This window comes from Petaurus breviceps, unplaced genomic scaffold (assembly GCF_028583685.1).
Source record: "Petaurus breviceps papuanus isolate PSGF00001 unplaced genomic scaffold, PetGlider_PUasm1.0 175, whole genome shotgun sequence".
NCBI classification, from domain to species: domain Eukaryota; kingdom Metazoa; phylum Chordata; class Mammalia; order Diprotodontia; family Petauridae; genus Petaurus; species Petaurus breviceps.
In genome coordinates, this window is record NW_027185764.1 from 48,183,772 (window position 1) to 48,205,394 (window position 21,623).

Genomic DNA, 21,623 nt, shown 5'->3' on the forward strand with positions numbered 1-21,623 from the left:
GGGGCTGTTCTCTTTCATCTCCCTCCTCTTGCTTCTAGGACTCTCATTTCACTGTTTACCTCCCTATCTCTCAATTCTCTCTGCCTTCCCTGGCTAGCAGTCTCAGGGTCAGGCTAATTCCTGTTTTCATAATTTCTGGGACAGACCCAGCAGTTCCCAGCAGGTGACTGGGCAGAGCAGGTGGAGAGCTCTGCTCAGTCAGCCTGGCATAGTTTCCTCCACACTAGTTGAAGTTGAGAAATGTTCAGGAAGTTCTCATTTCCTTTGCCCAGTAAGCCTCTCTAGTGGATTTTGGGGCATAAGGATGTCTGGGATAATGTGTGAGTTCGGGTGTGTGTGTGTGGGGGGGGTGAAATGAGAGGTAAAATAAGGGAAAGAGGTCTGTTTGCCCTTCTGAACAAAACACTAAAATAAATCAAGGGAAATTATCTTACTAGAATGGGGCTTCTTAGGAGGTGTGAACTTAAGCAAATGCAAACAGATAAAATAAAGATAATTTAATGTTATGCAAAATCCACTTGCTTACCTCCGGAAGTAAGGAGGAAATGTATGTCCACACCTGAAAAGCACCCAGTACTAAGTGGCAACTTCTCTCTTTAAATAACTTGTGACATGAGAAAGGTCAAACACGCCACTTTCTAACCAAACACTTGCATAGATCTTTTGTGTCTTTTAAATAATTTTAAATCGCTGAAATCACAAGCTTCACTTAAATTTTTAAAAAAAAAAAAAGCGTTCTCAGGATACTCTCCCCCAGGAAATGAAGGAGCTTTGCCTCACACTTCTGGCAGTCAGAACAATCCTATCCTAAAGGTAAGGTGAACTGATTCAACCTTCCCCTCAAAAAATACCCCCTCCCCACAACTTCTCTTTTGAGGCTAAGGAGAATTTTAAAAGTTTGTCCTTCCTTAGATCTGTTAATAACCAAAGACTTCTTTGATTCCCGGTTCCCTTTCCAACATGAGGCATCAAGCTCTCCAGGCTCATCAATACCTTCTCTTTTGCAAACTGCTACATAATGGTCCTTGGACAGTGAACACTCTAAGGCAGAGGCAATCCTTAGCTAGTCAGTATTTGGAGACATTTTGTAAAAGGTTTATTTTAAAACTCATCATCATCATTATAGTGTCCCCTTTTTGGTTTTTGAGACTGGTTTTATACTCTCTCTTGGGGTGGGGGTAAGTCTTCAGGACTAAGGACCTGATGATTTCTACTATAGGAAAGTATGGTAAGGAGCGAAGGGGGGGGGGAAGTATGTGTGTTGGGGAGGGGGCTGGAATCTGGGAACACAAGTGGAAACTAATAAAACTCTTGTTAGAGTGCTTGCTCAGGATCTATGGCGTCACCGGGTCTTTTACTTAGGAAGCCAAAGAGTTTTATTCTTAAATGAGTTAAAGAGCCATTTACCTCTGTCGTGTTCTATTCATCAAGCCACAAGTTGAGGGTTCCTAACATGAAACTATTTGTTTGCTTACACAACCAGCTGGGCGCAATTTCACGTCTGAGATATCTATCTGAAAGCGCCTCTCATTTATTATCCCTCCTTGTCAGCGAATCCATTTTCCAACTTCCCCCTCCCTCTTTTTGTGTTTTTTTTTTAAATTTATTTATTGTGGGGCTTGTTTGCCTGGAAGGACCTGGGGCTGAAATCCTCCCCAGAGAGTGTCGGTTCCCCTTCCTCAGGACCTTGAGCACCCACATCTGGAGAAAGGAGGAAGCCGCTGGCAAGATCACAAGGGCCACCGCTGACCAAGGTGAAGTAATATTGAAGCTCTTTCAGCTGCAAGAACCTCGTGCAATGGATTCCTGGGGATGTACATGTCTCTATCTGGAGGTTTTCCTACTCTAACTCTGGCTGTGTAAGGAGAAACCACCTGTACGGAAGGGAGGGAGAGAAGGAGAAGGGGAATTCAGAAAAGGATGAGTGTTGGGGAGTGCATGTTTCTTGTACTTAATACTTTATTTTTAAAGAGACTTTGAGAAATCTTGACCTATTAGATTCACTTCAGTCCAAATGATTTTTGTGGGGGCTGCAGACCTGTGTATCTGAGACTGGGGGTGAGGGAGGGGGCTGTATATGTCTGTGTGAAGAGGGGGAAAGGCTGTATGTGATCTCAAATTTAAGCACAAAGAAATATCAATGTAGAAATGAATTTATAATTATGAGGAAAGAAAACAATTAACATGGCTCAAGGTTGCAAACTCCCCCCCCCCTTCTTCCCCCAACCTAAATTTTGAGAAATATGTATGATGTGAATAGTGTTTCCATGCGGTGGATCAGACTGACAAGAGAACCACTGTTAGTAATCTCAATGATGGCTGTATAATAGCGTATATACATCTACTTGTCTACAGAACCCCTCCATCAAGCTTAAAGCAATGAATCAAACCCCAAACTACAGGGTATAAAATATCCCCAGTTGTAAAGAAGGGAGGGAAAGAGGGAGGGCTGGTAGGCAGGAGGAGTGGGGGGGGGGGTGGAGAGATTGTGAAGCATTTCTTTTAGAAAGACCAGACTGGTCTCTGCAAGCTATCCCTATTTTTGGTGATTTAGGAAGACATCCACCATATATAACGTTTAAGACTGATAATATCATTGCACCGCCAGATAAATAAAGCACTGGCCAAATCGTAGGGTCAGCTATCGATCTCTATACTCACAGAGGAAAGAGGAGAGTGTGTGATTGTCCGGGTGTATGTCTCAGTGTGTTAGCAGAGTAGCATGTGAGTGTGTGTATGCACGGGTCCCTGTGTGTATGAGTATAAGAGTCTACCAGAGAGATCCAGTCTTCTGCTGCGCAAAGGCTCATTAGCATTCCCTGCCCATGGACCTGCACTGACAACTAACAGAGATATCCAGCTCACCACTAGGCCTCCTCTCCTTTTGTCTTCAAATCTCGAGGAGAAGCAGATTTATGTGGGGAAGCTGTAAAGTGAAGTTCCATGTGGTTTGGGGAGATTCTGCAGTAGAGAAACATTGCCAGCATCTCCCCTTGGTTTGTTTTTTTTTTTTTTTTTTGCTTTAAAACTTCACTTCTGAAGAGGAAACTTTGATTCCCTATATATGTGTGTGTGTGTATGTATATATGTGTGTTATGATCTATATATACACACATATGTATATGTACATCCACATATAGATATATATGCTTTAACTGTAGAGAAAATATTAGAAAATTTTGTTACCCTTATTGATGACCTGCAGAGAAGCAGATATTTTGTGTATTTTGTGCATCTGTACCTGTTTTGGTGTACTTAAAAATTCATAATAATTAGAGTTGGAGCTTTTTGTTTTACTCTTTCTTTTATTGTTAATGTTATTGCTAATGATAAAATGAATCTTTTCCAACTTAAAACTATATACTGACCGTTATTATGGTGGTATTGTGTTTCCTTTACTCATCTTCCCATAAAAAACTATAGTTAGAAAGGACACATTTTATACTGTTTCAGGAATACATACTATTATCTTGAAACAATTTTTTAAAATCCTCATTAGTGTGCATGTTTTTTTTAAAATATAAGTGATAACCCTTTGATTCGAAATTATCTTTTAACAACATTTCAAAGGTGTAAAGTTTGAAGTCTTCTTACAGTACTAGGTCGTGCTTCTTGAACTTGTATAAAACTAGCCAGATAGTTTTACACTGAGTATACAAATTATCCCATGTTGACAGATGTTTGTCACTTAGTAACTTCTTTCCAAGTTTTTCTCCCCCTCCCCTAAGCCTTCTTTCGAGCGTGCTTTGTTGTTTTAAAATATGCATGTCTCTCACTGGAATGCCAGTCACGAGTGCAAACTTTGTGTCCAACCTCCCACATGAAATGATCCTTTTATAGGGAACTCGATATGTCTCAATCTGCACTTCACTCAAAGCCTCTGGATATGGGGCACTCACTGGTCCCAGCTTCAAAATAACTGAGCAGAAAAGAGTTTTCACCTAAAAAAAAATCCCCACGAATGTCTCCCAGGGAAGAAATATAGCTCCCATAATTAAAGGAGGCAGCGGCCAGAGGGGGAATGCAGCCGGCAACCAAAAAAAGTAAGAGTTTTATTTATTTGCTGATTGAACTTGGGTTGTCATTAACAGCAGGTTCAGCCGCATGAAGCACTTGGGGTTAAGCGTTGTGTGTTTGCAGGATAGAGGTGTGAGTCTATGAAGAAAAGGGAAGAGTATGACATGCGAGAAGAAAGAATGAAAGAACCCACTGAAACTTCGTGAGAGAAAAAGTGATCTCTGTAAGACAGTTCAGGGAAGTTTCCTTACATTGGTTTTGAATAAGGAGTTGTATGTAACTCAGGAATTGGCAGGTGGTGGTGTCGGTGGCGGAGGAGAGAGCATTGAAAGGAGGGGTGGAGAAATAGGAACAATTATTCCACTGTGATCACTACAAGGAAAACTAAAACTTTCTGCTTCTCAGAAGAAATATGACAGCAGGAAGATTCTAAGTGTGGGGGGTGGGGGGTGTTGAGGGGCGGAAGCGTTGGTGTAGATCTCCACTTGGAGAGAACTCTAAGAGAAGGGAAGTTAAAGACTGACAGAAGAATTTCACTTAGTTTAGGAGACCTACTCCCACGTTGGTAAAAGTTGCCAGTTGGATGGAAACGTGAACTCGGAGACATCTTTTTTTTTTTTAACCGTATTTTAATGAGTTTCATAAATTTAAATCGAGTATGGTACGGGATGCACATTTCTGGATTAGGGAGAGATATTGCAGGCTGCCGAACGACTAACAACCTAAAGGCGTTATAGAGAACTAAATAAGAGTACTCGGCGCTGCAGTGTATTTCTATTAAAAAGGCGAAACTTTACAACTGATGGAAAACATGAATTTTTTTTCTCCCTCTCTCTGAAACAGTTACTCTCTTTTACTGATGCGGAGTGACGTCACCAATTGCTTGACCTATCATCTTCGGATAGAGAGAAAGGAGGAGTGGGGAAAGAGGGGGAGGGGGAGTGATGGAGGAGAAAGCAGAGAAAGAAAGAGAGGAAGAGAGAGGGGGGAAGAGAAAGACACATTTAAGAGACAGTGACGGAGAGACTGAGAACACGAGAAGAGACTTATTAAGAGAGAATGTCCTGTCATTGGATTTTTGGTGGGATTTTTTTCTTCCTTTTCTGGCCGAACTTCCATAAGAAGTGTGCAAAACAATGCTTGAAAAGCTCATGATTGATATGACACCTTTCCCCACTTTCCACTCTATCTACATATTCTAACATATGGAAAGCTTGCAGGCCCTGTGCACTTATAGAAGCTGATAATGCATTAGCTTTCAGCAATATTTACAGCACCACTTTTAATACACACCAGATGGTTTTCGACTGTGCCACCCCAGCCAGCTCGCTCCTAGATTTTACTCAGCAGCATTTTGTTGCAATTATACTCCATGCTGAGACCAATTTTATTGGTGACCTATTTTTCATATTTGCAGTATTTTGTGTTTAAAATCCCCTCCATGGCCTTTTGGAAAAGGGCAATGCTCAGAGAGGAACAGTCTAGGAGAAGTGAGCGGCAAATAGTTTTAGTGATACAAATTATGCCTACATTTCTCCTATTATGAATAACTATGTATACCTTAATTTTGATCACATAACATATAAATATATAAAATCTTAAGCAGAAAAAAAATACCATGAACATAAGCATTGATGCTCCTTGTATTTAGCACCCCTTTTGTTATATCTCTGCTGGCTTCATTTGTTTTCCTGAATGTAAATAAATTGGACCATAAATATTGAATACAATTAATTGTTATGCCACTGACTTCGTCTAGACACTGCATTACTTAAACAACTTAAGGCAAAAAGAAAAAAAAGAAATTTCCTAGGTATATTTCTAAGGTAGGAAAGTAGCTAAAAATATTTGGAATTCCTACAGGCTGGGTATTTACATCAAGCTAGGTTTAATATAGATATTCAAAAGGAACTGTGTATTTTCTAGAGAAGGTTTACATGAAGAGAAATCACCCCCAAGACAGAAAATAATGCTCAGTACCTGTTATCTTCCTATGCAGAAGGCCACAATGAGAATCATATTTGGCATGGAGGGGCAGGCTTTCAACTTTATTTCACACAAGGTAAATAATCTCTAATGTACTACAGAAGCACTTTGTTTTGCATGGAACAATATAAATGCCCAATTTACTACATTGCAGGTGTGTTCTTCCTACACAAACTCTTTTCCCACTTTAATAGGAACTCTTTAATTTTTCCTCTCTCCTGGTAAAACCACAGATGTTTATTTTATTGATATAACCTATACCATAGTTATGCTGAGAATAATATGCCTCAACTAACAGTCATTTAGCAAATAATAGAGGCGTTCTGGATGCTTTCCAATGTTACACATGTACTTGGTCATAAAATGATACGTGAAAAAAATTAACATCTGCTTTCCTAAAATAAAGTGTGCCAAGCAGCTTTTTATGAATGCTTCCCTCATTTTAAAAAGAAATATGTAGAGATAAACTGGCATCCATATGTATAGCATATTTATAATGGTTTTAGGATTTAAAGGTAGCTATTCATTGCATAAGCTATTTAAAACTGACGTTTTAAAAGCTACTTAACCTCAGACATCCTTGAGTGTTAAAGAAGTATTCCAAATGATATTATTTAAAGAAGAATTTTCTGTAATTTAATTGCATATCAAGACAGAACTGTGCACGAGCCATATACCTTCTCCTGAGCTTAATAGCATTCTAACTTACATTTTATTTACCTCATTTCTCAGCACGGTTCCCAGGCCCTTCAGAAGGCAGAGCTGGAAAGTTTAGTTGGGATTTTTTTTTTTGTTGTTGCTGTTTAATTCCACCATTAGGAAATGAGGCATACCTTTGAATTATTTCATTAAGCTTTGGCCTTTTGGGGGAAGGGGTGGGAACTATAATCATTAGTGCCTTTTTATTATTTCTACAATAAATGGCTGGATTCTTTGCTGAATAAGCTGCTTGAATGTTTTGCAGATGTTCCACTTAGACCAGATCTGACCCTCTATTTCCTCCCAAATAAGTCTCTTAAACTCTCCCATCAGTGCCCCTACTCCAAGGCATCCCACCCCAATTCCACCCCCCCCCCCCCCACACACACTTTGGCAGGTTTCTAAGTGTGAGATATAGTCAGGAACTCTATGCTATCTACACACACACACACACACACACACACACACACACACAACCTCCCACCCACTGAGTATGACAGAGTGAGGGAGGGAGAAAAGAGTGAAGATATGAAGAAGAGAAAAATTGAATGGAAGGGGGAAACTAGGAAGAACTATATAATCTAATAGTTAATAACTTTAGTGTGAGAACTGAATCTTGACTTTGTTTCATATGTTTGTGACTTTAAGCTTGAACCTCTTGGTGTGTCAGAATCCCTTTCTGTGAACTGGAAATGGAAATGTGTATTTGCAAATTGTTCTGAGCATCTCTGATTAATGGCGTTACTTATGTGGCTTTTCCATGACAAAGGCGAGTTTAACTGGAATAGTTGTGTGGGATATACATATATTCAGAAATACTGTTAAATCCCTAAACTACACCCACTCCTGTAAACATACATGGGTGTGGGCTTGTGTGTAGCGTAAAGTCTTCATTAACAAAGGACTCTTCTAATAGCAAGATATGTAGCCACGTGACTATCCCATAGATTGGAGGGAGACCATTTGTGTCACCTTTTCGAACTCCTCCATACCCCTAAACTGGTAACCGTTAAAGCTCCGTGGATGGAGGCCATCTAGAATTAATGCGAAGTGTAGCTTCTTGACTTAAAAAGAATGGTCCTGGCCAGGCGGATCCTCCAGTCAATAACTCGCTCAGCTCCAGCTCCGCTCCAGGGAAGACATTACGGGTCGCTTGTTGCCGCTTTGTGGCCTACTCTTACTCTGATTAGAGAAGCACTTCTCCGTCTTGTTAGAGAATCAACATCTCTAATCTTTGTATTGGTGACTGAAAAACATCTTGGATAGAAATGTGGATTTGGTAGGGAGGGGTGCCTTCGGGAAGAGAAGGAAAGAGGGGAGGGAAATCTATGTGCATGTGAAAGCTGTCTTGTGGGTATATAGGAAAGAGGTTAAAGAAATGCCCCCTTTCTGAGTGACAGGACCCCTTTTCAAAGACCAAACAGTGGGGAAAATGTTCTTGATTTGAATAGGAGAATTTTCAAGGTTTCACAGATTTTTTTGAAAGATTTTTTTAATAGGTAGGACGAAACTGTATATACATATGTATTTTTGTGAAAAATAGAAAAGTATTGTCCATTAACTACCCCCCCCCCATTTACCCAGGTTGGTAAAATCAATTAAAATAGGTTAAGTGACTTGAAGTTTGGATTTGTGTGGAGGCTCTCGACAAACAGTGGACAAGGCAGTTGGGGAGTAGTCTTGATTGAAGATAGGGGATATATATTTAAAAGTGGTGTATTTATGGGAAAAGAAAGGGAATATCTTACAACGTCCATACTATATGTCCCGATAACAAAACTTGTCACATTTTTACTTCTTTCTAGAAAAGAGATAGTGTCCTCATATTAACATCTCTAAAGTAATTATTAGATGCTTCTGTGAGAAACCAGTTTTTGGGGAAGGAAAGCACATGGTGCTCATTTAAAAAAAAAACCTTACCCATGTCTCAAGTTGGAGAGATTTAATATCTTTACCCAATATTGATTCTTTTGTGAAATATCTATTGATTGCTGATAGTTTTATTTAAAAATTTTCCCATAGAGTAACATTATTTTTATTATGATTCCTCTTCGGTTTTTTTGCACTTGATAAAAAAAAGATTTTGAGAAAGTGAAATGAAGGACACAAAGACAATATTAGTGAAAAGAAAAAGGTGGTTCTTTTACTGGGAATTAAAGAAAAACAAAATGTAAATAAAGCATACTGTAAAAGCTGCTTGAAAGTCCATCCTAATTCCCTTGACCTCAGAATTCACTTATATTTGATAATTGGAAGTTTGCTGCACAGAGGTAAGGCAAACTTGATCCGAAAGCCACTCAGATTCCCCCTCCCCTTTGCTAAAATTGGAGCTATGCTTGGAGATGAACTCAGCAAAGAACTTCACAGTTTCACAGACTTTAAGACTTAGTAGGAATACAGCCTCTATGAGTCTAGAATGTTACCTGCCCATGCAAAAATAGAGATGACTTTTCTCTGCGCTCCCTTAGGGACTACTCCAGGCATCAGACAGACGTTCAGATGAGGTGTTCAGCAAGCAACTATATGCCAGGCCATATCCTGAGATTTCCCTGCTATTTGTGAGTCTGTGTATGTTTCATTTGGTATTTACTTTCTGACCTTAGCCTTTCTAGATTACAAAAGTCCCCACAAGTAACAGTAATAAATCCAAACAAAAATAAGACAGATTTCCTCATCGATGTGTAATAAAGTTAAAGGACATTGTTTTGTCAGACAAGCGCTAAGTAGAAAATAAATCTCAGAGTCTGGGGAAACAAAACGGAGCGCTGTTGGCATGTGTGTAAATTTACTTTTAAAAGCAATAAATCAATGTTAAATTAAACAGCTGGGTACCCTATCATGGAGGAGGTTGCGTGTTTAAGAAGTCCTTGATGGGGAAACGTGCTATTTAACAAGACACCAAAAAAGAGCTAAACCTTTACTGGGATCCCAGGCAAAGTATGCCTGTGAACTTCTTCAATGAACTTTAGAGGCAAAGGAGTGAGGAGTGGGGGTGGGGGTGGGGAGGTGTTCAGTGCAGGACGGATGGGATGCACAATCCAACTTCAACCCTTTACACGTTTCCCGGGCATAAGCAGGCATGGGAGACCTCACAAAAATGCCTTAGATGTTTCCCAAGGTGGCGTTTGTGCAAGCTCTGAAGTCTCTTTCTTTTATTGGCTTAGTTTTGGTTGGGTGTCTTTATTTTTGTAAATACTAAAACCTGTGGAGATGTTTTAATGAGCATGTTGGGCATGTTATTATATGGAGACTCCTTTCTTCTAAAACATCATTGTTCTGTGCAGGAAAATACCAAACTGTGACTACAAAGGGATCTACTATTTCATATTTATTTCACTGATATTGGAATTGGAAATTCACTTCAACTCAGATATGCCGATATTTCCTTTCCCAAGAGTTTATTTAAACTCTTGCTTTTCTAATGGGGAGGATAGCCTAAAACAATAGGAAATTCAAGATTCTCGCATTGTATGTAATACACCAATAAGTTATCCCATAGGGGATCTTGAATAGCAGGAAATCACAAACCATTTTGAGATGCACCTAGGTAGAGAATATTTCTGACATATAAAATGGAATTTCAGATGGGTTTGACACAAAGATTTTAGGAAAATAGGTGTAAAGTGTGATGAGTTATTTTCCTCCTTCCTATGCAAATCAGTTGGCCAGAGGGAAATGATGGGAAACTCCTTTAGAGAAAGTATTGGAAAAAGAAGCATATTTTACCTCCATTTAATTCATAAACACAATTGTTTTATTTGTAGACACATAATTAACATAGTTGCAAAGGATATTACTATCTTAAAGAAACTTTCCAGGGAAGGTTTTCCCCTCCTCCCCCCACCCACCTCAAGGTATAAAATAATATAATTTGGACCCTATCCTTGGCTTCCCTGCAACCAAAGTTGCAACCTACAGGGAAACTTCCTGAGAAGACAGAAGCAATATAATTTCTTTTTAGAACATAGTATTTTGTGTTTGCTTATTTTTTTTTCCAAAGTAAACATGTGTCTGATGCCCAGAAGAGAAATTGGGCTACCTGGTAAATTTAGAATTATCTCTCTAAGCTAGGAAGTCCATCTTATCTGTCTCTGCTGCCCCCCCCCCCAATCCCATTCCCATGCATGCACAAATACGTGTGTATATTTATAATACACATATATTCACACAAATATATATATAATAAAATGAGAGTACAGATATATAGATATAGATATGATGGGGGAAATCCAAAGATAGATTATTTTAATTTAAAAAAAAAAGCAAGGAACAATGACTTAGAGGTTGTTTAGGGAAACAGACCAAAGAGGATATGATCTCGTCACCAAAGTGGAGTTTATCCGAAAGGGCTTGGAGAAAAGAATATGACTGTGAGCACTGAACCCAGGTGAGGCTGGGCAGAGAGTGCAAGTTTTCAATAATTGAGTATTAAATAGCCCCCCCCCCCCCCCTTCTCTCTATCCCCTAGTCTCTCGATAGTCAACTTTTCTTTGGTGCACTTTGATTCTAAATTTGCTTGCTAGATGGCGCTCTGTATCTCAGGACTTTTCAATTCAGAATTAAAGCATCTTTTTAGCATCCTTGCTCTCAACCAGTTGTAGGCATTCTATTATCACAGAATTATTATTATTGTCATTGTTTTTGCTTTTCTTGTTACCATTTTAATTCAAGGGAAATATAAGCTGGAGCAGCTCGTGCTAATCATCATAATAAAAAGTACCTTTCAATACTGAACACAGCTATATAAAACAATTTTATGGCTGAGATAATATTCTGATGCATTTCAGAAGACGTTCTTGTAACTTTCCCTCAAATAATCTATTTGGGTTTTAGAGAAATCAGTACTGCCAAATTTTCTTTATACTCCTTGTGTTTCACCACAACATTACCTTCCCTTCCTCTTACCCCCCACCTTCCACTTTCATTTCAGGAAAAATTGAGCATGTGTTAGAGAACTGCCTTTTATTCCTAAATCTGACTCATTAGTTGATCCAAATACATATAGTTAGTTTAGAATCAAAATACTGTAATATCTCCACCTTATCTTTTAAGTATGTAGAAAGATTGGGAGGAAATACTCGTACAATAAATAATAAAAAAAACCCACAGCAAAGCTTGTTTTACATGGGAGAAGAATACAGTTTATAGAGTACATTTGTTTTAATCACAGTGATCTTTCTTTTTGGAATTCAACGCCCTTTATTTGTGTTCATTTTCTTTAAGGACATAGAGAAATTAAAATGAAAGTTATCAGCTTATGTTAGGAAAAATAAGAATGAACAATGTGAACTAGTAATCTGTTTTGTCTGAGGAAGATGCCAGTTTCACAAAACACACCACTCTTATTCATATGCCTTTAAAGGAGAGGTTGCCTTATCACTCTACAATCACACAAAACAGGATTTTACAAGTTATTCATGTTTTGTTTTTACTTTTTGTTTGTTTTTAAATGGAGAGTGACTGTACTATCTAGGGGGAGAGAGAGAGAGAGAGAGAGAGAAATAACAGAGTTTGGTGTGGTTTGGAAAATCTTTTCTTAAAACCTAGCTGCTGGGACTACGATCTCCTCAAAATTGCTCTCTAGGTGTTAGGCTGAAACTAGGAGGCGCTGAAAACCTAAGGCGGAAAATTTACAACTTGATCAGCCCCAGCCACACACCAAAAACCTGCTACTGTTGCGAACATATGTTCTGGATTAAGTTAAGCAAATGGCTCTCGTTTTCGCGGGGTTGAAAGTTGATCACGAAAACTTAAATCCGAGGGAGTCTTGATTTGGTTGGAGCTCCAGATCCTCAAACACTTACAAATCCCTTTCAACTCTCGGATAAAATACCCGTTTACTTAAGAGATTTCCCGCATTTGTTGCATTTCAGTATGATCCCAGTTTACAACATTACATGAATTAAATACTACTAGGTATTAATTTCTTGAAACCCATCTGAGAAGGCTATGCTATATCTAAAATGGACTTCTAAGTTGAAAATTGGCATATATTTTTCCCCAGCTGATTTTGATTCTATTAGTAGCGTGCTGCATAGACAAACTGCAAGTCTTTAAAATGAGTTGATCCAATATTTTTCCTCTTTCTTTTTAAAACTTGCCCAGCTCCCCTTCAACCAATATGTAGAATTTACCTCAATGTCTTTTTAAAGTTTCAAGCACCAGAAAATCAAGTTATTTTTTTTCACAGCATTAAACAAAATGGAGAGTGTTGCTCAAGCCTTTAATTATGTCAAAAAATGAAAGTGCTTCTTTTACTAAGGATAAAACCTAGCTGTCTTTTCACACCTCACTACAGTTGTCCTGCAGTCTCTCTTCCCTCACACCAGTTTGGAGTCTAGTTTCTACAAACTGCAAAAGTGTAATACAAGTTAAGAATTAATGTTCCATTCCTAACAATGCTAATAATAAAATTCTCTTGGTAGAAACTGGAGCGACTCTTCTTGATATCAATAGGCTGAGGTTTTTTTCCCTATCTTTTTCGAGATTTATGATGTTCATTTGGCAGATTTTAGCTAAAATTGTCATATTGAAATTTCACATTAGTATTTACACCTCATTTTTCTCTTAAAGGGTCTTGGAAAATGTTGGAGAGATTATTGATTCCCAAGAAACCAAATAAAGAAATCTGTTCCTTGATAAGATATGAAATACACACTTTTCTTTGACTAAATAGGCAGTGTACATGTGACATTGACAAACGACCGAAGGGCGAGGAAAGTCATTTAGAGAGACTTTGAAGGGTTACGAGGGCGGGAGGGAGAGAACGTAATGGAAAGGATTTCACAATCCTATATCAGAATAGGAATAATTCCGATTAAAGGAAAAGTTATCTGCTAACTGAAAAATTGCTTTGTTTTTAATGATTTCAAATTAACATGCTCCCCCGATGAACCAAAACTTGTATAATTATAGCAAAGAATCTCCGCTAGAATGTTCTGTATATTTTAAATTATTTGAGAGAAAAGAAGCTTCACCAACTTCCTTTCTCGATCTCTTCACGGGGCAAATACCAGTATGCTGACACTGTAATATCTACTGAAGTGAAGGCATGTATGGTTCTTATTGAAACTAATTCGTTCCCTGTCTGGGACTCAGGAATGAAATTTCTCTTTTTGAATAACATATCCCTAAGAAAATAATTGAACAAGCAGAGGTGTAGAAGATCTTCATTCCGCCCTCCAGCCCCCCAAGATATAAGTAACATCTCCAAGCAGAATAGAGATTCAAGGAAGCTGGAGAAGGAATTCAGGAACGATTTACCTGTATAGCCCCAAAGACATTCGTTGCCCCTTATCGTTAGAAAAACAATAGCCAGATACCGAACGATTCATTTTCTCATCCCTCCGTCTTCCCTTTTTAAAGTTACCTCTCCCTCCAATAATCTCAAATATCTAAAACAATTATTTCATGACTGGAGAGCCAGAACTATTCCGGGTGGAATAAAATGTCACCAGATTCCTTAACTTGTCCTCTGTTAAAGTGACCCGTGACAAAATCATCTAAAGAATACAGTTGGATCGTGTTAAACGATCTAGTCTTAGCCTCCCAAGTATTACAGTTTACTATTCAACAGGTTTGACTAACTGTCCTGAAAACTATAAGCTGCCTGAGTCGCAGACTTGAATCTTATTAGCTATTGCAGGGAATCAACTACTTAAATGGGAGGGTCGCACTCAGGGCTAAAATAGCTCCTGTCTTGACTGAGTTCTTAGCAGTTAGAGTGAAACAAGCTTAGGCATTTGTGAACAACAAAAGGAGTGATTTTTCAAAAACCTGAAGTTTCTCCCCCAAATATAGGAAAATTCTTCTTTGGAAAGAATCCTGGGGTGCGAGGTGGGGGTGAAGGGTGAGACGAGGAGAAAAGTTAGATGGGAAACATTTGATTGTGATGGTCTAGAAGAAAAAGTGCCTGACTTTAGCCATTACACTAAATCTGGGCAGAAACTTAAAAGGGAAAATAATAAAACATTTTTTGTTACGAAATAAGCCATAGGACAATAATATTTTATAGTAAAATTTCATCCAGAAAAACTTCAAAAATCATTATTTTCATAAATGACTTGTTTGCAATAAGATGTCCAACCAATTCACTGAGAGCTGTATTAGAATATCAGAATATCGAGTCAATTTTGGAAGCTGACTGTTAGCAAAAGTTTTATTTCACAGAAGCTAGTTGGATTAGGGTAGCAAAGTTCTGTTCCCTGACTTCTCCTAGCAAAGTTTTGCGACAAAATTAGTATGAATACTTTTGAACAATCAACTATTGCCACGTTTAGGAATTTTATGGTCGTCTCACCTACCTTTAAGTTTTCCTTTTTGTCCACAAAGTAGGTACTGGGGGGAAGGAGTGCTGAAGTGAATTAGGGGTGGAGAATTGGGGGTGGGGTGAGGAATGGGTAGGGAGAGTCTAGACTTACTGAAGGCACACCAAAGGAAACCAGATCCTATAGAACAAGGTGCGGTTTATTTTATTTGAAATCCTTTAAAACTAATACTGTCTTAGAAGCAGCAAAGCAACTCAGGTGTTTCCAGGGTGACAGTGATGTGATAGAAGATAAGGCTATGATCTTCCTTTTGTATGCTTTACATAAATCGAGCTGTAGCAGGATGGGGGGTGGGGTGGGGAAGAAATGAGTACTTAAAGAAGTGCAGGAAAGACAACTTGGGGCTTGGGTAGAAGAAAGGGGACTGAAGTAAATACTGCAACTTTTTGGTGCTGTCAAGTAAGTTCCTGTCAGGCTCTTTAGCGCTGTTGGGCTCAAACCTCCGAGTCTCCTCTCCAGGGGCTGTAATTAACAAGCTGTCTAGGAGCACCAGAGCTCATCAGACAGCTCTGGCCAAGAGCAAATCCGCTTTGCAACAGGACAGGTGGATTTGGAGGTGCGTCTTTGGAAAAATAATTCATTTTGGGATTCTCTGGCAAGTGAGACCCGGTGACAAGGAAGAAAGTGCTCAAAGCCCATATTTCTAAATCAGACGGTTTCGAGAGACGTTAAGTAATAGCAGGGAGGAAAATTTCCTCAAAGAAAAGTTGCAATACCCTAGAGCTAGAAAAATAACCGAGAAAGGCAATGTTTTGACCAAGTGATCAAAGTAGAAACGAGATGTGTGGACAGAGGAAACAAGTCAGGGAAACGATTTCTAAAGGCTGGCATAATACGGTGCTGGGTTTTGGAAATCTCACCTTTAAAGAGGACTAAGAAATGCCACCCACATATAAAAGGATCTGAAACTGAATATAGATTTAGATGCAGAATTTCGCAAGGGATAAAGCAGGGGGAAAGTGAGGGACAGGTAGAATCGAGACTGGGTGATAGGAAACTAAGTTGCTAGGGCTTCAAGGCAAAGCATAAGAAAGTGAATTTAGGACTGGGCGCTGTCCATGGTACTGGGGAGGGAGGGAGGGTTGGCTTGGTTTGGCTTTGTTTCACTTCCTCCAAATTGAGTTTTAGAAAAGGAGATATTGGAGGGGAGGGAGGGAATGTAGGGTTTTTAGGATTGGAATCAGCTTCTTCTCCCCTGCCCCCCTGCCCCATAAGTAAATATTATTTTTATAAGTTTTATAGTTTAGAAACCATGCCTATGAGAGTTTGCCTTTCTTATTCCCTCCAGCCTAGTCAACTTTGATTCAACGTTTTAAGATAGCTAGTTTTCTAATTACATGACCAGCAATTCTTGAAGATCATACAAATCTAAGTGGGGGTGTGGAGAGGAGGAAGAGGTGCAATTTTAGAATTTAGGGAATTGCAAAAGAAGTTAGCTATAATTTTGTGTGAAATATAGTCACAGCACACATTTATCTCTTAAACAGCACAATTATTTATATTTGGACAAAGCATCTTCTTTGAAATATCGATTAAATTTTCTCCAAACTACCCTCCAAAATTCCCGTTAGTAATGGGTTACTACTACTGGGTTTTTTTTTTTGTTGTTGTTGTCGTTGTTCTAAGGGTAAGAAGAGTAAAAACGATTATTTAATTTTTTCAAGTATGTAAAAATGAATATAAATGCATGCATTTATTCTCAAGGATGATTATTCGTTGAGAATGACTACAATTTCACTATCACTACTAAAAAAAGACATACTAATAAATGCACTTCCTTTTCTAAAAGAATTTGTTTCTGGCAAAAAAAAAAAAGATAGTAGTCTTTTCAAAATATAAGGGAGGGAAATTAATTGTACTATCAAAAATACCTAATAAGTGAATTAGCCTCCCCACTGGGCCCAAATCACTTTTTAAAGGGGATGACATGTCTTGAAAATGTTCCACATAGCACTTTGCTATTTATCCCAAACACAGTTAAAAGGATCAATCTTAATTGAATTAATCAGGAAAATCTTGCTTATCTCTGGGAACTAGAATTCATGTTAAAATGAAGGAAAAGGACAAGAATTCAAACAGCTGGCACAATGATCAGCAACTGGCAGCATCTCATTTGATATTTGATATCAAGCACTAGATCAATATTTGTAAGATCAATGCAATTTTAATGGTTTTCTTTCAAAACTGTATGAAAGCCAAAATGTTGCATTGATGTGCTGGGGTTATTTTTAGAGCTGGTTATTCTAGGGGATGATATCAAGTAATTTGCTGAAGCAAAGAAAAAAAACCAATGATATTTTTTTTTCATTTGATAAATCCTGATTAGCTAAGTTCCCAGAGAAGGTGTGAAACTGAACTGGAGAAAAGCCATTTATTTAACTGTGCTCACAGAAAAAAAAAAAGTCTCGAAGAAGTCATTTGGAGGTATGAGAAGATGGACTGACTTAGAGATACTTTTTCCAGACACAAGGGGATTAGGTGGCACTTGAGCAAAAAGAAATGGAATGATAAAAGAAGAAAACCCAGGCCTTTGGGGTTCAGGGTCAATCCCCTCATGCACAGAATTTAGTGTAAAATAATTCAGATTTTTCTGTCTCCCTCCAAAAACAGCAATCTAAGGTTGTGTGTGTGTGTGTGTGTGTGTGTGTTTCCATTAGTGTTCTCATATAGGACAAAAGCAGAGGAAATAAAGTAGCTATATTTACCTTGTAAACATTTTCTGTAAGTTTTTCTATAGACTTACGTTAAAAAAAAAACTCCAGAGTAGCTCATTTTCGTATTTTAACTAAGAAACAAATAGGTACAAAGAATTCACTAATTTATACATTATCCCCTCCCCATCAATTAATTAAATTTGTTTAAACATTAACTTGAATTAAAAAAAAAATTTACAGGTACACTTTGAAGCAATTCTCACCCAGAGGAGTGAAGGACCTTCAGACCAGACTCCCTTGAATTTATTGAGAGGTGAAAGGAATGGGCAAGGGTGGTGTTAGCAGATGATCAAAAACAAAAACACACAGAGGTGAGATATCATGTTCTGGCATGGAGATTGTAAAAAGCAAGGACTTAACATTCTCACAAATGAAGAGACAGTTCTAAGTTTTCTTTGAACAAAAACTTTGGTCAGTTTGAAAGAGATCAAGGCTTTCTTCCCTCTCCCCTTAACCCACCCCCCTTTTTAACTTAAGAGCTCACAATACCATAGCACTTTAAGGTGCACAAATGGTTTCTTTCAACAGCTCTGTAAGATGATGCAAGTATTATCCCCAAGAGTAAACTGAGGCTCAGAGAGAGTGACTCACCTTAAGTCAAAACAGGTAGTGGGTCATCTTAACTACAAGCACCAGTGAGTGCTTTTTCTCCCTTATGAGGCTGCTTTCTCTAAAATAATAGGGATGGTCTAAGGAATTTTGGATCCTTTATCCAAAGTTCTTTCGTCTTCATATAGATACTGAAACACTTCACAACTACACAACTTTTTAATTTCTTTTCAATCTGTCACTGACAATCAATTGGTTGATGTACAAACTATTGATGAAAAATTAGGATGCCATACTATTTGAAGCAAAAGGCAATACACCAATGTTGCTAAATGAAATTAACCTACAAATTCTTTTTTGGTAAATGTGATATGTGCATTATGAAAGAAAAAGTGAATTCTCCAAATACTAGAAGTAAATCTAGGATTTCACTAACATAATAAAAATAGTCACCCTTTGTGTGAACCTTTATGTGTTGGCTATTGTAATCCAAAATTGGCAGATCGCCTACAAATAAAAATATCAGTAGTTAAAATAGCTTTCTTTAAAAATGAAACAGCCAAATGCACACATACTCTCTCATTTTCTATATACAGAAACTTTAAAGGTATTTATGAAGCAAAGGGACTTTTTTGGTACTCTGCTACAATATATCTAGGTAAACTGAAAATGATGGAGCATGCAATTATTGCAGTAAAAAAATCACATTACTAAAAATTAGTTTGTTTATATATAAGTTGAAAATGTATATTCATAAAATGCATGTACTTTGTTATAATGTATACATATATGGGTATGTATCCACAGATATCAACACAAATAGGCAAAGATAAGCTACATACATACAGGGGTCTAGGGCAATTAAATACCCCCTCCAACTCCAATTCTTCTCCATTTAAAATGAGGAATGAAACTTTAGGTTCAGTTATAACAACCTTGTTATGACTTTTGTTCACCCACATTTTGAAAAGTAATTTTTCCTCCATAGACACAAAGTACAGTATTTATAATGTAAAATTTCAGGAGTGCATTGCTGTGCTTCTTAAGCCACTTTGAAGTGATGCTAGTGGCTCTAAGATCCAAATCTACGTGTTAATCTCTGGTTTTGCCTTCAAACAGAATTCAGTTACAAAGAGCCTGGAAAGATTTTAAATCTATTCAAGAGAGGAAAACTCTTAAATTTTCTGAGGAGTAAAAACTCCCCAAGAAACTTCATATAGCTTCTTAGATTTTGCTTAGCATACGTGATAAAACATTGATTGTCACCGTTTGGTGACCCATGAAATTTGGGGGTTAGTTTTCTCTTCAGACCAGAGCATATAATTATGCAAATAAAGAGCTGTCACTGATCTAGTGAAATACTCACAAACACATGCAATCTGAAATTGGACAAAAAAGTGAAAATGGTTGTTGGTGATACGATGGTACCATGGATTATTTTTTTGTTTTCTTTTTGGCAAATTTCTTACCGAGTTCCTTAATGAAGGTGCACAATATGTAAACTCTAAGGTTATACCTATGACTAGTGAATGTATGTGTGCATATGTGTGTTAATAGTTATCTTTTCAAGTTCCTTGGAGCATTACAGTGGGATGCAAAGTACAGTGCAGCTTTATTTTACAGTTTCCCATGAATCCCAATGTAATTCCCCAAGGGAAAAAAAATTCAGAAAGATCATGGAAGGAAAAAGACACAAAACCTTTAGACCCAGAAAAATCTAGATTAAGTCAAAATTTCTCTTTTAAAGTGATTTACATTGGGTAGAAGGCATACTGGTCAAAGTGTGACTGCTCAATTTTGTTGGTGCAAAAAGGCGACTTACTCTCTTCCATCTAGCATTTACCAACAACTATGGCATATCTGGAAATTTAAATCTTTATGATTTTTATTCCTCTAAGGCTTTTGTACCAGAAATTAACAAGAGTTCTTCACATCTAATCTTGTTCTTTGACACTGGGGTCTCCCAATCAGAGATACCATTCTACAGACTGTTGCATAATTTCAGATGTCATGGAGAGTCCCACTGATGAAATCTGAGAAGGCTCATATCAGACCACTCACTGCTAAAGACATCACTACATAAAAGATCAGTGCTGTGAAACTTTAAAAACATCGATCCAAATGAATCAATTAAATCAACATTCATCCCTCCTAAGTGTGTGGTTTAAGACTATCATTGTTGCGTTTTTACATTACATAGATTTCAGGATAAACGGTGGAATGCTTTGATGGCTACTTCTATTCTCAAATCACTATTAATCAATCGACTTTGTTTTATTTTCCTCTTTTCAACATTTTCTACTCAGTGTACGTTCTTTACTTTTAGCACAGTGTATGACACCTGTATTGCTTTAAATCTAAAACCATCTAACAAAGCTGACTTTAGGTAGGGTGGCTTTAAATTCTAAGAAGTGTTGATTAAAACTCCTTTCCCAGACTCAAACTGATCTTTTTAGAGATTAATAGAATATTAGTTTAAAAAAGATGAATAATTCAAGAGACTCCCATTCAGTCGCTCTATACAAGGAAGGAAGGGAAAAAGGAAAGAAGGAAGGAAAGGAGGGAGGGAGGGAAAGGAAAGGAAAAAGGAAAGGAGGAAGAGAGGAAGGAGGAAATTATTTCCTTTTTAAAGCAAACAGTTCCCAAGTTTTTTTTATTTTGTCATTACACATTCCTAATAAATCACAATACTAATAATAACCATCACTTTCTTTTGCCATCCATTTATATTCAACAATAAGCATTTTTCACACATTTTATTCAAGAAGACTTCTTCATAGGTGTGGGGAAACTTTTTGAGAAATATTGAGAATTTAGTCTAATTTAGAATAGCGTTTTCCATTTTTGGGGATTATGAGATGAATTAAGAAAAGTGCAGGAATTTGCCCAGAAAAACTTCAACAGAATCAGCAGATTGATTGAGTTGGAACCTTGGATATTCCATTGAATACTAAGAAACATTATCTCTTCGATGATCTCATCTGACATTCATTAACTATAATAACTAATATTACCAACATTAATAAAAATAATGTATCTTGCTACCTGGAGTCTTCCCTGGAGAGTTATAGAGATTATCCAAGTAAAAGTAGCAAAACACTCCAAAAATATAAATGCACAGAAATACTACAAAATATTGTAGGTGTGATTTTATAGCATAACATTAATATTCTTAACTTTTTTTTTCCTATCAATCCCAAAGATATTTTCAGTGCACATAATAAACCAACAAATCACATTTAGAAGTTTTGGATTATTGGGAGGTCCCCTCCTCCCCCACATACACCTTCTTTTCAAGAAGAATGCAGAAATATGTATGCAAACAGCATGT

At 37.6% G+C, this 21,623-nt stretch overlaps 1 long non-coding RNA gene across 1 annotated transcript; it reads left to right on the plus strand.

Moving 5' to 3' along the window:
• The first annotated feature begins 3,866 nt into the window (after nucleotides 1-3,866).
• LOC138158846 (uncharacterized) lies at nucleotides 3,867-20,732 on the plus strand. Its single transcript, XR_011167751.1, has 4 exons — nucleotides 3,867-4,043; nucleotides 6,017-6,079; nucleotides 17,924-18,054; nucleotides 20,191-20,732. It is a non-coding gene; the product is annotated as an uncharacterized lncRNA (long non-coding RNA).
• The last annotated feature ends 891 nt before the right edge of the window (nucleotides 20,733-21,623 follow it).